This window comes from Macaca fascicularis, chromosome 15 (genome assembly GCF_037993035.2).
Source record: "Macaca fascicularis isolate 582-1 chromosome 15, T2T-MFA8v1.1".
Lineage (NCBI taxonomy): Eukaryota > Metazoa > Chordata > Mammalia > Primates > Cercopithecidae > Macaca > Macaca fascicularis.
In genome coordinates this window covers 120,569,689-120,585,603 of record NC_088389.1, presented here as the reverse complement: position 1 = coordinate 120,585,603, position 15,915 = coordinate 120,569,689, and the positions used below count along the sequence as shown (strand labels likewise).

Below are 15,915 nucleotides of genomic sequence, written 5' to 3'. Positions count from 1 at the left end.
GGGTGGGAAATTGCGTCTAATCAGGGTTGAAGTTATGTCAGGGAAGTTTAATAGAGGTTTGGAGGATCTTGAGATTTGAGAGTGTATTTAAAGGAATGATTCGCAAAATAGATAAAAGAATCTCCTGTGGTTAAAAAATTGAACGTGTAGTGGCAGAGATGAACAGTCAAAAAGTAGAAGGAGGCCTATGAATTGGAAGTCTGAGTGTTTTTGAAAATTGTTGGAGTAGAGGTTTTAGAAACTGTGAACTTGAAATACATTGAGATTTTGAGGTGATTAGATGATTGTAATGACAAGTTTTTGTGGCATTTCTAAGGGAGTGGATGGTTAAGGTGGTGCAGAGGGGAAAAATGTTAAAAATAAAGAAATCAAAATGTTTGGTGAATTGTCCATTGGATTTTTAAGGCACCAAAAATGATTTTCAAGAAGAGGCCCGACCATCATGATATGTTTATAGATGACTCGTGAAATAGCAAATATTTATAAAATAACTTGCAAAGTATTAATTATATAGTATTGGAGCTTTCTTACACTTGACATTTAATAAAATACTTCTATCATTTTGGATAACATAATTGCCCCAAGTGAAACCACCTTTGCAAAATTACAACAGTGAGAGGAATCTAACATAAATGACTCCATTTTGCTTCTAGCCTCACAAGCTAACTGTACCTGCTCATTCTTGGGCATAGGCCAACCTAACTATGGGAGACATTTTGTTCTAAAGCAAGGACAATAATAGGTTTTCCTGAAATTCACACCCTTCTTGTTTGGGGACAGAAACTACCGTTGTAAAACAAGTGAAAGACCAGAAGGTTAGAAATATGGCAGGGGCCTGAGTTCTGCTAAGATATAGGAATAGTTGAGTGACAACCAGCCGTTATTTCCTAGCTTGCTTTTCTATAATCACTTACTGCTCAGGAGTCATGTACCTGGAGGTCACAAGATTTATAACTTCCCCAATTGTTCCTATAGGTAACATCAGTACTGTGAAACCTAAGATTAGTCTTTGGGCTATTTTTCAGACTATGGCATTCTGGCAGACCAACAGACAGCACCCAGGCCTGTGACTCATACTGAGGAACAGACTCGACCCGTCCTGTGCTCCACCGCACCCCACCCAGAAACTGACTCAGCACACAAAGACAATTTAGACACTTGTATGAGTTCATCCCCAACCAATCAGCAGCACCTATTCCCTAGCCCCTGCCTTAGATTCCAAGTTCTTGGAGAGGTGGATTTGAGCAATATCTCCTGCAATTCCACTTAGCTGCCTTGTGATAATTAAACTCTTTCTCTGTTGCAGCACTGCTGCCTCAGTGTATTAGCTTTTCTGTGCAGCAGGCAAGAAGAACCTGTTAGGCTGTAACGCAAGTAAATACTGAAACCATAGGTCATGTTTTATTTTTATTTCCAATCAATCTTCCCTATGGTCCCAAAAAAGAGTGTCTCATATAAAATTAAGAAGGATATAAACACATAAATTATTCACTAGTATTCTGACAAAAGCCACAATATTGATACTGTTGAGCATCCTTTCATCATCTTAACCAGCATAGGCTCACATAGGAGAGATTCTCCATAGAAGACAAATGCTGAAACACCACTGAGATATTCAGAACTGAACAAGGTGGATACAGAAAGATTTCATAAGAAGGGATCATCTGAAGACCTTTCTCAGGGGCTAGAAGAAAGCAAAAAAAGAGGGAAGAAGAGAAACAACAAAGTTGAAGATTCTATAAAACCACTCCCAAAAAACCCCAAATGTTGGCAAAGGCACCTGTAAGCCTTTTTGTTCTCAGTACTTTCATATTTCCATCTGTAGACTTAAGGGTAGATTTTTCTTACTCTTCTTTTTATTATTATTATTATACTTTAAGTTCTAGGGTACATGTGCATATGTGCAGGTTTGTTACATATGTACACATGTGCCATGTCGGAGTGCTGCACCCATTAACTCATCAATTACATTAGGTATATCTCCTAATGCTATCCCTCCCCCTCCCCCCACTCCATGACAGGCCCCAGTATGTGATGTTCCCCTTCCTGTGTCCAAGTGTTCTCATTGTTCAATTCCCACCTTTGAGTAAGAACATGCGGTGTTTAGCTTTTGTCCTTGCGATAGTTTGCTGAGAATGATGGTTTCCAGCTTCAACCATGTCCCTACAAAGGACATGAACTCATCCTTTTTTATGGCTGCATAGTATTCCATGGTGTATATGTGCCACATTTTCTTAATCCAGTCTATCATTGATGGATATTTGGGTTGGTTCCAAGTCTTTGCTATTGTGAATAGTGCCACAACAAACATACATATGCATGTGTCTTTATAGCAGCATGATTTATAATCCTTTGGGTATATACCCAGTAATGGGATGGCTGGGTCAAATGGTATTTCTAGTCCCAGATCCTTGAGGAATCACCACACGGTCTTCCACAATGGTTGAACTAGTTTACAGTCCCACCAACAGTGTAAAAGTGTTGCTGTTTCTCCACATCCTCTCCAGCACCTGTTGTTTCCTGACTTTTTAATGATTGCCATTCTAACTGATGTGAGATGGTATCTCATTGTGGTTTTGATTTGCATTTCTCTGATAGCCAGCGATGATAAGTATTTTTTCATGTGTCTGTTGGCTGCATAAATGTCTTCTTTTGAGAAGTGTCTGTTCATATCCTTATTTTCTTGCTCTGTAGAAAGTCTTCTGTGTTTGGGAACTATGTCCAGCTGTGCAGAGAGCATGTGGGTGCTGTCCAGATTTCTATAGATGTGGAATAAATATTATAGGGTGATAACATCTCACATCCTGTGCACCCCGTTCCTGGACAACAGTTCACAATCTCCTTCTGGAATTTTGGCCTAATGAGCTAGAAACACCTAACTGAGAAAAGAGGCAGTGATGGTTAGCATAACAAAAGACCTCAGTCATGTGAGAACAGGCAACCCTGGTGATAGGAAGGTACCATTGTCTTTTAGCTTCTCCACTTTGAAGCTGGCCTTGAAAGGACTACTTCTTTTATCCCTTTTCTTAGGCACTGGACTTGAGGACTCACCTTTCCTACACCTCCAACCCTTACTTCATTAAGGAGCAAACCATGCACCTAAAGGATCTTGTTTCTCTCTACTTTTCTGGGTAGCTAGTGCTGACTTTCTTCAATTTCCTAGAACAGGTCAAGCTATTTGTCACTTTTGGGCCTTTGCTGATTTTCTTTCGTCTTCCTAAAACACTCTTCCTGGTGCTCTTTGCTTATCCTCCAGCTTCTTCTCACTTTCTGGTCTCATTCTCGATCTCGGCTTCCATGTCGCTTCTTAGAGGAGTCTTCACTCACCCCCAGTGTAATGAAGATAGCCCTGTGTTAGCCTTTTCTCCAGAACACAGTTTGTTTCCCTCATTGTCACTCACTGCTTCTGCAATTATTTCCTTGTGTATGGTCCTTCTAACCAACTGGAATACCATAGCCATGAAGGTCAGGCTCACATCTGTTTTGCTCATGTTAGGATCTCACTTGAAACAGAGCCTCTCACACAAAGTCAACAGTTGATAAATATTCGTTTGGTGAATAAGTTATAGGTTTCTAAAAGAAGCTCCTTCTTTTAGTGATATTATACCCACATGCTAACTCAGTTTTCCCAAGGCAGAAACTTTTCTTCCCCAAGCCACTTCACTTTATTTATAGCTGAACTCTACAGTCCGCAACAAATCTCAGTAACTTCCAGTGTGACTTCCTAATCTGTCCAATCCTTCACAGTCTTCTTTCATTTCATATCACATACGTCCACCCCCAGAGAAATTCTAAAATATCAAGAAATCTACATGCTATATACTTTAGACTTAAAACCCATGTCTGTGGTGACAGTGACCATAGAAGTGCATGCTTTGGATAAGTGCATTGCATAGTTAGTGATCAACACCGGTATAGCTTTCAATGTGTTTCTCTGTCACACCCTTGTGAAGAAACAAATGAAAGAGAATGCAAACATCAAAAGCTTTCTCTTTCCAGATGTTCAAGAACTACTTTTTGTTCTCTTTCAGAACTGTGTTTTAAAAATACTCTTTACTACTCTCTATTTCAGTGCTCTATGTTCTTCACATGATTCTTAGTTTCATTTGCATCCATGTGAAGAGACCACCAAACAGGCTTTGTGTGAGCAATAAAGCTTTTTAATCGCCTGGGTGCAGGTGGGCTGAGTCCGAAAAGAGAGTCAGTGAAGGGAGATAGGGGTGGGCCCATTTTATAGGATTTGGGTGGGTAAAGGAAAATTATAGTCAAAGGGGGTTCTTCTCTGGCGGGGAGGGGTGGGGTGTCACAAGGTGCTCAGTGGAGGAACTTTTGAGCCAGGATGAGCCAGGAAAAGGAATTTCACAAGGTAATGTCATCAGTTAAGGCAGGAACAGACCATTTTCACTTCTTTTGTGGTGGAATGTCATCAGTTAAGGCAGGAACAGACCATTTTCCCTTCTTTTGTGGTGGAATATCATCAGTTAAGGCAGGAACAGACCATTTTCACTTCTTTTGTGGTGGAATGTCATCAGTTAAGGCAGGAACCGGCCATCTGGACGTGTACGTGCAGGTCAAAGGGGATATGATGGCTTAGCTTTGGCTCAGAGGCCTGACACTTAGAATAAGCCAATGTTGTACATAAAATTATCCTACTTTTGGCAGGAAGGAAACTAAAACTCAGAAGTTAAGTAAATTACTCAAGATCAGAAAACCAGTTAGTGACACTGAAAGGAATGAGGCACATCCCCCATATATCTCCCAACTTCCTGAGCCCAGCACAAACACATTCCTCCATATTTCTTTCAAACTTCAGAAAAACATCACCTGGGAGATCTCCGATAAGGAATGCTAAATGTATAATGTTAACCAATTGTAATGCTGTAACCGAGAGAATTACCTTGTTCTCTGTAACTTTACATATACTGTTTACATCAGGCTATAAAAAGCAAGCACTCGCATTGTTCGAGGCCCTCTTGTATGCTGTGGAATGGAAGGACCAAGTTCGAACTTGTAGTAAAGATCCTTGCCGCCTTGGCTTTGACTCTGGACTCTGGTGGTCTTCTTTGGGGAACAAATGGTCTGGGCATAACATCTGGGGGCTCGTCCGGGATTCCCCAAGCCCACCAGACCCCTGGTCAAGGGATCTACTAGGATCGATCTACTGATAGGTGAGCCGGCTCGTCTCCGTTTGTCTGTCTGTGTCTGTTCTGAATCTGAATCTGTGACTTGCGAGGTCTGAAACTGGAGCTGGCGCCGTCCTGGCGGACGCGCTATAGGACAGCCAGCGGAGACTGGTGGGAGACGTCCCCTGGCTCTCGTCTGATCTAAATTGCGATCTGGGCTGCCAGAGCGCGTTCGCGATCTGAGCAGCTAACTCTGACCCGGGCTACCGGTGCGCGCTCGCGATCTGGACTGCCGGAGCGCGGTCGCGATCCGAGCAGCTAACTCTGACCTGGGCTACCGGTGCGCGCTCGCGATCTGGGCTGCCGGAGCGCGGTCGCGATCCGAGCAGCTAACTCTGACCCGGGCTACTGGTGCGCACTCGCGATCTGGGCTGCCGGAGTGTGGTCGCGATCCGAGCAGCTAACTCTGACCCGGGCTACCGGGGCGTGCTCGCGATCTGAGCTGGCAGAGCGCGGTCGCCATCTGGGCAGCAGCTGTTTCTGACCCGGGCCGCCGGAGCGCGGTTGCCATCTGGGCAGCAGCTGTTTCTGACCCGGGCGGCCGGGGTGCGCTCGCGATCTGGGCCGCCGGAGCACGGTCGCGATCTGGGCAGCAGCTGTTTCTGACCCGGGCGGCCGGGGCGCGCTCGCGATCTGAGCCGCCGGAGCGCGGTCACGATCTGGGCAGCAGCTGTCTGACCCGGGCGGCCGGGGCGCGCTCGCGATCTGAGCTGCTGGAGCGCATTTGCGATCTGGGCAGCAGCTGTTTCTGACCCGGGCTGCCAAAGCGTGCTTGCGACTAGATATCATTAATAAGTCAGATTTCCTTCACAGGGATTCTAACCCGCCTCCTTGGCTGTCACCTTTCCAATTAGCCCCTGAACCTTGTAAGGCACTGGTTGCTCGGCCGCTAAAATCCAAGCAACCAACTGCGCCCCCCCATCCTGTTCTACCTGATAGTGGGGACCCACTGTTCACAGAACCCCCTCTGTACCCCTCCGGGCCCCAGGCCCCAGGACCCCTGGCTGAGCTGCGGGAAGGAGCAGGCGGACGGGAGGCGGCCAACGCACCCGGACCCACCCCCGGGCTGAGCCGCGGGAGGGAGCAGGCGGACAGGAGGCGGCCGGCACACACGGGCCTGCTGAAAAGGAAAGTAACTTTGAAAGGCCGGCGGGGCGGACGCAAAGGCGCACTTTGCAGGCTAGCCCCCCCCCCAGCCGCCTGACTCCACGGTGGCTTTACCCCTTCGGGAAATAGGACCCCCAGATGACACGAGAATCCCCAGGCTCCAGTACTGGCCATTCTCTACCAGTGATCTGTATAACTGGAAGACCCAGAGTGCTCGGTTTTCAGACAACCCCAAAGATTTAATGGCTTTACTGGATAGTGTCATGCTCACCCAGCAGTCCACTTGGGATGATTGTCAGCAGCTCCTCTGAATCTTGTTCACAACGGAGGAGCGAGAGAGAATACAGGTAGAAGCTAGAAAGCTGGTCCCGGGGGACGACGGTCAACCGACTGCCAACCCCAACCTCATAAATGCGACTTTTCCTCTGACCAGGCTGGCGTGGGACTACAACATGGCAGAAGGTAGGGGACGGCTACGCCTTTATCGCCAGACTCTAATGGTGGGTCTCCGGGCAGCTGCTCGCAAGCCCACTAATTTGGCTAAAGTATACTCTGTTCTGCAGGTGAAAGACAGAGAGCCCAGCTACCTACTTAGAAAGATTAATGGAAGCTTTTAGACAGTACACCCCCATAGACCCAGAGGCTCCAGGAAGTCAGGCAGCTGTTGTAATGTCTTTCGTAAATCAGGCAGCCCCAGACATTAAAAGGAGGGCAGCGCTGGTTAACAGACGCCCGGAAGCAGACTGTTCTGCAGATCCCCAGGCCACAATCCACCCGACAAGTGAGGGAATTCCTGGGGTCGGCGGGATTTTGTAGACTATGGATACCCGGCTTTGCAGAACTGGCTAAACCCTTGTATCAGGCAACACGGGGGCAGCAGCCATTTAATTGGACAGACGAAGCCGAGTAGGCTTTCCAACAGATCAAAACCGCCCTACTCTCTGCGCCTGCACTGGGACTACCTGATGTCACCAAGCCCTTCCACTTATACGTGGACGAGAGTAAGGGTGTCGCCAAGGCGGTAATAACTCAGAACTTAGGCCCCTGGTGGAGGCCGGTTGCCTACCTGTCAAAGAAGTTAGACCCAGTGGCTGCCGGGTGGCCCTCTTGTCTCCGAATGATTGTGGCCACGGCTTTGATGGTACAAGATGCTGATAAACTTGTCATAGGTCAAGAATTGCGGGTCGTTACCCCACATGCCATCGAAGGTGTACTCAAACAGCCACCTATTCGATGGATAAGTAACGCCCGGCTCACCCACTACCAAGGAAATCCTATCAGGATAACCTTCCTGCCCCCAACGACCTTAAACCCTGCCTCGCTGCTGCCCAACCCGGACCTGGACGCGCCACTCCATGATTGCACCGAGATACTAGCTCAGGTGCACGGAGTTCGAGAGGACCTGCAGGACTGCCCACTCCCTGACGCTGACCTCTCTGGTTCACTGATGGGAGCAGTTTCATGCATCAAGGCCAGAGGTACGCTGGAGCGGCAGTGACTTCAGAGACTGAGGTAATCTGGGCGGAACCCCTGCCCCCGGGGACATCGGCCCAGAAGGCCGAACTGATAGCGCTCACCCAAGCTCTTACCTTAGGGGCAGGGAAAAAGCTGACAGTATATACAGACAGCCGATATGCTTTTGCTACGGCGCACATACATGGGGCCATTTACAGGGAGCGAGGGTTACTAACGGCTGAAAGAAAAGAGATAAAAAACAAGCAAGAGATCCTAGCCCTGTTAACAGCGCTATGGAAGCCAAAAAAAGCCATTGTGCATTGCCCAGGGCATCAGAAACCAACCACTCCAACTGCTCAAGGCAACTTTCTGGCAGACCAAACTGCAAGAAATGTGGCAAAGGCTCCCAGCCAACTCCTTGCACTCCAGCTCCCTGACCCAGGCCCCCGGGACTTGCCATATTTCCCTGATTATTCAGAACAAGATCTCCAGTGGATTGACAAGCTTCCCCTGAAACAGATCCAGAATAGGTGGTGGACTGACACTAATGATCAAACCATCCTACCAGAAAAACTAGGACAACAAGTGTTAGAACACATCCACCGAACCACCCACCTGGGTGCTCGGCGGATGATAGACCTGATCAGATGCTCTAAGCTCAAATTCAGATATACAGCCGAGAAGGCCAGCAGCATCGTGGCAAGTTGCAAAATCTGCCAGCTTGACAACGCCTACCCCCAATCCTAGACTGCAGCGGGAACAAGGCTCAGGAGAACCAGGCCTGGTATCTACTGGGAAGTAGATTTTACTGAAATAAAGCCAGGAAAGTACAGGTATCGGTACTTACTTGTCTTTGTAGATACTTTTTCAGGGTGGACTGAAAGCATTCCCAACCAAAAGAGAAACTGCTCAGGTCATAGCAAAGAAAATTCTGGAAGATATCCTTCCCAGGTATGGCTTCCCCGTCCAGATAAGGTCAGATAATGGGCCCGCCTTCGTCACTAAGGTAAGTCAGGATTTGGCTTCCATCCTTGGGGCAAATTGGAAACTACATTGCGCTTACTGGCCCCAGAGTTCAGGACAGGTAGAGAGGATAAATCGGACCTTAAAAGAGACCTTAACTAAATTGACTATGGAGACTGGCGCTAATTGGGTAGTCCTTCTCCCCTACGCTCTGTTCCGGGCCCATAATACCCCTTACAGACTGGGCCTTACCCCTTACGAAATCATGTATGGCAGACCTCCACCCCTGGTTCCCAGCTTAAAAGATGATCTGCTTAAGTCTGAAACAGAAAATGTCTCTGAATTCTTATTTTCCCTACAAGCCTTGCAGAAAATTCATCAAGAAATCTGGCCCAAGCTGAAGGAACTATATGAGACCAGTCACCCACCGACACCCCATCCGTACCAGCCGGGAGACTGGGTCCTGGTTAAGCGACACCGACAAGAGACCCTAGAACCCAGGTGGAAAGGACCACTCCAGGTACTCCTGACCACACCCACCGCCCTGAAGGTAAAAGGCATCGCGTCGTGGATCCACTACACCCACGTCAAGCCACTGGACCCAACCTCCGACCTTCTGGGACCAATCACGGCGGCGGCTGAAGCACCGGCCACGTGGACTGTGGACAGATCTAAGAACCTATCTAGTTCCCTCTGTTACCAACCTACTGTGTCTCCCTGTCACATTAGTTCCCCGGTTGACTCTACTAACTGCTGGCGAGTTCCTAGGGTACACCGGTAACTGGACTAGTACTGCTATTCACCCAGTCCCTAGACCGAGACCTGCACGAGCCATATTTCTCCCCCTCATTGCAGGAATCTCCCTCACCGCATCCCTCATTGCGGCCGGGATAGTGGGGGGAGCCCTAGGTCACACCCTCATAGAAAGCAACAAGTTGTACCAACAATTTGCCGTTGCTATGGAGGAGTCAGCTGAGTCCCTTGCCTCCCTTCAGCGACAGCTCACGTCCCTAGCCCAGGTAACCTTGCAGAACCAGAGGGCCCTAGACCTACTCACTGCTGAAAAAGGTGGTACATGTATGTTTCTGAAAGAGGACTGTTGTTTCTACATAAATAAATCAGGGCTTGTAAAAGACCAGGTCCAACAGTTACGCAAGTTAAGCACTGAAGTAAAAACACGGCAGTTTGCTTCAGCTGCAGACCAATGGTGGAATTCCTCTATGTTTTCTCTGTTAGCCCCCTTCTTTGGACCCCTGCTAAGTCTACTATTTCTGCTAACCGTAGGACCTTGTGTTGTTAACAGAATTTTGCAGTTTGTCAGAGAAAGGTTTAACACTGTTCAGCTCATGGTCCTCAGAGCCCAATACCAACCTGTAAACGCTGAAACAGAGTCAGACTTATAAGACCCAAGACTGGCTCTAGAGTTACCTGAAAAAAAGGGGGGAATGAAAGGAATGAGGCACATCCCCCATATATCTCCCAACTTCCTGAGCCCAGCACAAACACATTCCTCCATATTTCTTTCAGACTTCAGAAAAACATCACCTGGGAGATCTCCGATAAGGAATGCTAAATGTAGAATGTTAACCAATTGTAATGCTGTAACCGAGAGAATTACCTTGTTCCCTGTAACTTTACATATCCTCTTTACATCGGGCTATAAAAAGCAAGCACTCGCATTGTTCGAGGCCCTCTTGTATGCTGTGGAATGGAGGGACCAAGTTCGAACTTGTAGTAAAGATCCTTGCCGCTTGGCTTTGACTCTGGACTCTGGTGGTCTTCTTTGGGGAACAAACGGTCTGGGCATAACAACACAAGATTTGAAACAGAGCCCATCTGATTCTAGTTTTGAGACTCTAAACCTGCAATGCACTTTTAGTCACTTCCTCTGTCCCACATTGCCTGCCCCTAGTACTTTAGGCTATTTTAAATGAATGATCCCATCATATTATTTACACGGATAATGTTCAGGAAGATCATGTCTAACACTTATGAAAATGCCAACCACCAATGTCAAATATCTTACTGCTTTTGCTCTCTGAATCATCTAGTTTGGAATCATCTTGACAAAAAGTCAGAATGCTCAGTGTGAGTCACTTTTGGGGTCAGGTGAAAGGAGACATTCCCATAAGCCAGTGCACATCACAATCTCTCTGCTCACGAGTGTGCGTGTGATCTCTGACATCTTCCAAGCCCACATGGTATATTTCAGAAATGGTTGGTTAAGTGAGGCCCTGTTCCCTCTGTTCCAAACTGGAGCACAGAAACCTTTAGCTCAGGCTCCCTGACAATATGTTTAAAGGGCTCAACCCTCCTGGGGCAGCTCACACAGCAATCCTTCCATCCAGATTACTGGGAGGCAACGATGCTGAGGTCTAAACTTTTTTGCTCTTGGGCAGGCAGCACACCCCCTTACCATACATTGGGCCACGGCCATCTCTTATCCTCTAAACATTTACATCTATCACATTCTCATTTGGAGTGATCCATTAAATTTTTCCCAGGAGAATGGGATGCAAAAAGCTAAAAGGGGAGGAACATAAAGAACTCCAATATTTTCAGGCGTGACACGGTGGCTCACGCCTCTAATACCAACACTTTGGGAGGCTGAGGCGAGCGGATCATGAGGTCAGGGGATTGAGACGATGGTTCACATGGTGAAACCCCGTCTCTACTAAAAATACAAAAAATTAGCTGGGCGTAGTGGCGCATGCCTGTAATCCCAGCTATTCAGGAGGCTGAGGCAGGAGAATCGCTTGAACCCAGGAGGTGGAGGTCGCAGTGAGCCCAGATCACACCACTGCACTCTAGCCTGAGCAAAAGAGTGAGTCTCTGCCTCAAAAAAAAAAAAAAAACTCCAATATTTTCAAGGAATGTAGGTGCTTTGTTCTGGAACAGCATCTTCAAAGTGCAATAAAGTGAAGTGCAATAAAACAAGATATGTCTGTATCTGCTCAAAGTTCCTGTACTTCTTTTCCTTTTAATCATTTCTCAGCTTGCCCCAAATAAGTTTCTATTTCCACCACTCAACCTAGAAGAAATTACTCTTGTCTGAAGAATGTGTCTATGTCGCAGATGATGTCCATGCAACTAAGCGCAATGGGCCTTTCTCCATTGTTATTTTATTTGACCCTCAGAAACATTTGTCACACTGACTACTCCCTCCTTATTAAACTTTCATTATATCCCCAGGAAGCTACCAATTCCAAGGTGTCTGATTTCCCCAGCTCCCTTTATTTAATATGTAAAGCTATATCATTCGAACTCACTATGTATGTGAGTCTGAAAAACACAAAACAGAGATTTTATTTTTCTATTGTTTTATGTTATGATGAGCATATCACTAATTTGAGAGGACTTTTGCCCATAAATACTACCCTTGTAACACATATTTCTTGATGACCATCTTAAGGAAAACCTTATTAAATGCCCAGCTCCAGTTTGGGTTCCAATCCCAGGCCTATACCACTTTTTCCTCATGTGTGAAATAATAGTAATAATTGTCTACATCTTAGTGTTGTTTGAAAATGGAAGGCATCCATACAGATAAGGATCTGAAGTGAAGCATTACCAAATATGAGCTCTATAGTTATGACCAGTTTTCCTTGGCAATTTTATTACAGTAATTGATTTTGTACCAGTGTCTCTCGACTTCATGACTATATGAGGAATGCACAACCATAGTTTTCTCCATTGGAGCCAGGTTCTTATAACTTAAAAAAAGGAGATTATGGTGAACTCCAATTTCCTCAGTTAGTAAAAAGATAAAGAGATTAAAAGTGCTCGCCAGTATTGTTAGGTGGGTATCACAAGTCACCTTTATTCATGCACATTTACTACCAGGCAGTGTTGACTTTTTGGTATTTAAAAAGGTCTTTAGAAAAAGCAGCACAGAAATCAAGACCATCAAAGAAACTGGGTGTGGTGGTTCACGCCTGTAACCCCAGCACTTTGGGAGGCCGAGGTGAGTGGATCACTTGAGGTCAGGAGTTCAAGACCAGCCTGGCCAACATGGTGAAACTCCATCTCTACTAAAAACACAAAAACTAGCCAGGCGTGGTGGCATGAGCCTCTAATCTCAGCCAGTCGGTAGGCTGAGGCAGGAGAGTTGCTTGAACCCAGAAAGTGGAGGTTGCGTGAGCCCAGATCATGCCACTGCACTCCAGACTGGGCAACAGAGCAAGACTCTGTTAAAAAAATCAAAGACTCTCTTCCATACATAAAAATATATCTGTTGATACATCATATACTAGGTGTACAGCTGCATCAAAGAGAAAATCTAATTGCTGCATATATAAGGTTTTAACATTGCCATAAAAAGGAAATGCCTATCTTCTTATATTTTGATGATAATAAAACAATAAAAGGTCGGGCACAGTGGCTCACGCCTGTAATCCCAACACTTTGGGAGGCCGAGGTGAGCCGATCACCTGAGGTCGGGAGTTCGAGACCAGCCTGACCAACATGGAGAAACCCCATCTCTACTAAAAATACAAAATTAGCTGGGCATGGTGGCGCATGCCTGTAATCCTAGCTACTTGGGAGGCTGAGGCAACACAACTGCTTGAACCTGGGAGGTGGAGGTTGCAGTGAGCTGAGATCATGCCGTTGCACTCCAGCCTGGGCAACAAGAGCAAAACTCCATCTCAAAAAAAATAAAAATAAAATAAAATATACTGAATACTGTCTGCATAAATAATATGGAGAAATGAGCTGATGAGAAGCAAATGCTGGCAGAGTAGGCTGTAACATATATTACACATCAGTGGGTTATCTACTGTAGGTGTCAAGTTGAGAATTCTGCAATAAGTACGAAACAGCAGAAGGCGTCTCACAGGCCCGTAAGCCTCCAGGCTGCACTGCACTGTTTCTGGTGGGAACTCTGACTTAGCGTTTGCTGTGGAAACAGATGCCTGAGCTCTGCCCTCCTCCTCCTTCACCTCCTCTTCACTATTTTACCATGTTCTGCTTGTCAGTGTGATTCTCTCAGACAAACGAAGCCACAGAAAATACAGAGGGCACAATTTCATGCTTGACATTGAGAAAGCAATCTTCCTTATGATTAAATAATAAAGGCTTTAACTGTAAAGCTAAATGAAAATAATAACTCTCAGGACAGAAAACCCAAAGTTCATTTCTTAAACTTATAGATGGCCAGGTTTAAAATAACAAACATTTTGGACTGGGCGCTGTAGCTCACACCTGGAATCCCTGCACTTTGGGAGGCTGAGGCAGGTGGCTCACTTGAGGTCAGGAGTTTGAGACCACTCTGGCCAACATGGTGAAACCCCATCTCTACTAAAAATACAAAAAAATAGCCAGGCGTGGTGGCGCATGCCTGTAATCCCAGCTACTTGGGAGGCTGAGGTGGGAGAATCACTAGAACCCAGAAGGCGGAGGTCGCAGTGAGCCAAGACCGCACCACTGCACTCCAGCCTGGGTGACAGAGCAAGACTCCATCTCAAAACAAAACAAAACAAAAACATTTCAAGTCACTTTTTTTTTTTTTTTTTTTTTGCCATGAATACACATTTTTTTAAATAAGAGGGAAAACTTTGCTTCTCCCCCTCAGAAGCTGCAATGTATGAGGACTGTGACCTGAGAGTCCACCACCAGCTACCTATTTAGCAATGGGATAAATGGTGACACCAGTTCCTTCCTGTGTGATACCCTTTGAGGAAGAAAGTCAAGTTAAAGTAAGGTACTAGTTAAAGTAAGGACTACTTGAGACTGTGCATTATTAATGCTGATAAATTCTAGACCCCACAAAGTCTGGAGCCACCCCTACTGGAAACAGACTTCTCAACAACCACATGAAAGTTCAAGTGCCATTGAAATGTCTTTGATATTGGAGACATTATGCTCCACATAAGAACTGTGCCCCTTTCCTATCTATCTATAAGTAAATTTAAGTATTGTTTATATACAATAAAAAAGCAATAATAATGACAATTAATGGAAATTAGAAATACAGAACTAAGTACTGTAAAATAGTATGCATGTGAGGAAGTAGTTGGAATCAATTTTTGTCTAATTTTCTAGTGCTTTAGGGCAGGGTTTATGGTACTGATTAATTTTAGAATGGCTAAGAATGCCTTATATAATTTGAAAGATAAGCACTAAAGAATATAAATAATATTGGGTTAACTTCCAAATGAGAAAAGGGAAAAAAAACTAAAACACAATTCTATTTGTATTAAAGACTTAATGGTTAAAATTTTAAAACTTGCCAGTATTTAGTGGAAAGCATAGGAGAATATGATAGTGGGGTAAGGAAAAACTTCTTAAATAAAATACCAATAACAAAAACTGTAAAGTTGATTAAATTCAATTTAAAACTTACCTTCTTAAAAGACAGAATGGGCTGGGCATGGTGTCTCATGCCTGTGATCCCAGCACTTTGGGAGGCCAAGGCGAGTGGATCATCTGAGGTCAGGAGTTCAAGATGTGGCCAAGAAGGTGAAAGCCCATCTCTACTAAAAACACAAAAATTAGCCAGGTGTGGTCGTGGGCACCTGTAATCCCAGCTACTCGGGAGGCTGAGGCAGAGAATCGCTTGAACCCGGGAGGCGGAGACTGCAGTGAGCCGAGATCACACCACCGCACTCCTGCCTGGGCGACACAGCAAGACTCCATCTCAAAAAAAAAAAAAAAAAAGACAGAATAAAGAATATGAAAAAGAAAATTCACAAATACTGATATGTTTGCAACATGATAATTCAAAAATAAAATTTTAAAAAGTTTATGACTCAGTAAGGAAAAGAGAAACCCAATAAAAATTGCACAACAAACAGTAAAATAAATGATGATGAAACATCAAGAAATGCCTAGCCTCATTTTTACTCAAAGTCTTACTAATGTAAATCACAGTGAGATGCCATTTCTCATCCATCAGAGCAGCTAGATTGAAAGACCAGTTAATAAGCCTGAGAATGATAATGAAGCAATAGAAACCCTTGGGCCTAAGTGGTAGATGTAAAAAGGCCTGATCCCTTTGGAAAACAATTTGCATTGCATAATCATCCCACTCCTGAGTTTTTTGCCTTGGCAAACTCTTGCACATTCCCACTAAGATTAAGTACAAAAATGCTCATATATCTGCATATCTTCTGAAGAAAAACAGAATCTGCTCTGGGTAATTTTGACTGAAGGAAGATAAATCACAGAATATTTTGAAGCTCAGTGAACCTAGGAAAGGCCTTCAGAA

At 45.3% G+C, this 15,915-nt stretch overlaps 1 long non-coding RNA gene across 1 annotated transcript in view; it reads left to right on the top strand.

Annotated features, from left to right (window-relative positions):
• LOC135967487 (uncharacterized) overlaps positions 1 to 10,469 on the top strand; it is a 161,067-nt gene extending 150,598 nt beyond the window's left edge. The window contains exon 3 of the long non-coding RNA XR_010581642.2: positions 9,071 to 10,469. This is a non-coding gene — a long non-coding RNA (uncharacterized lncRNA). The remainder of the gene's footprint in view (positions 1 to 9,070) is intronic.
• Positions 10,470 to 15,915: the final 5,446 nt, after the last annotated feature.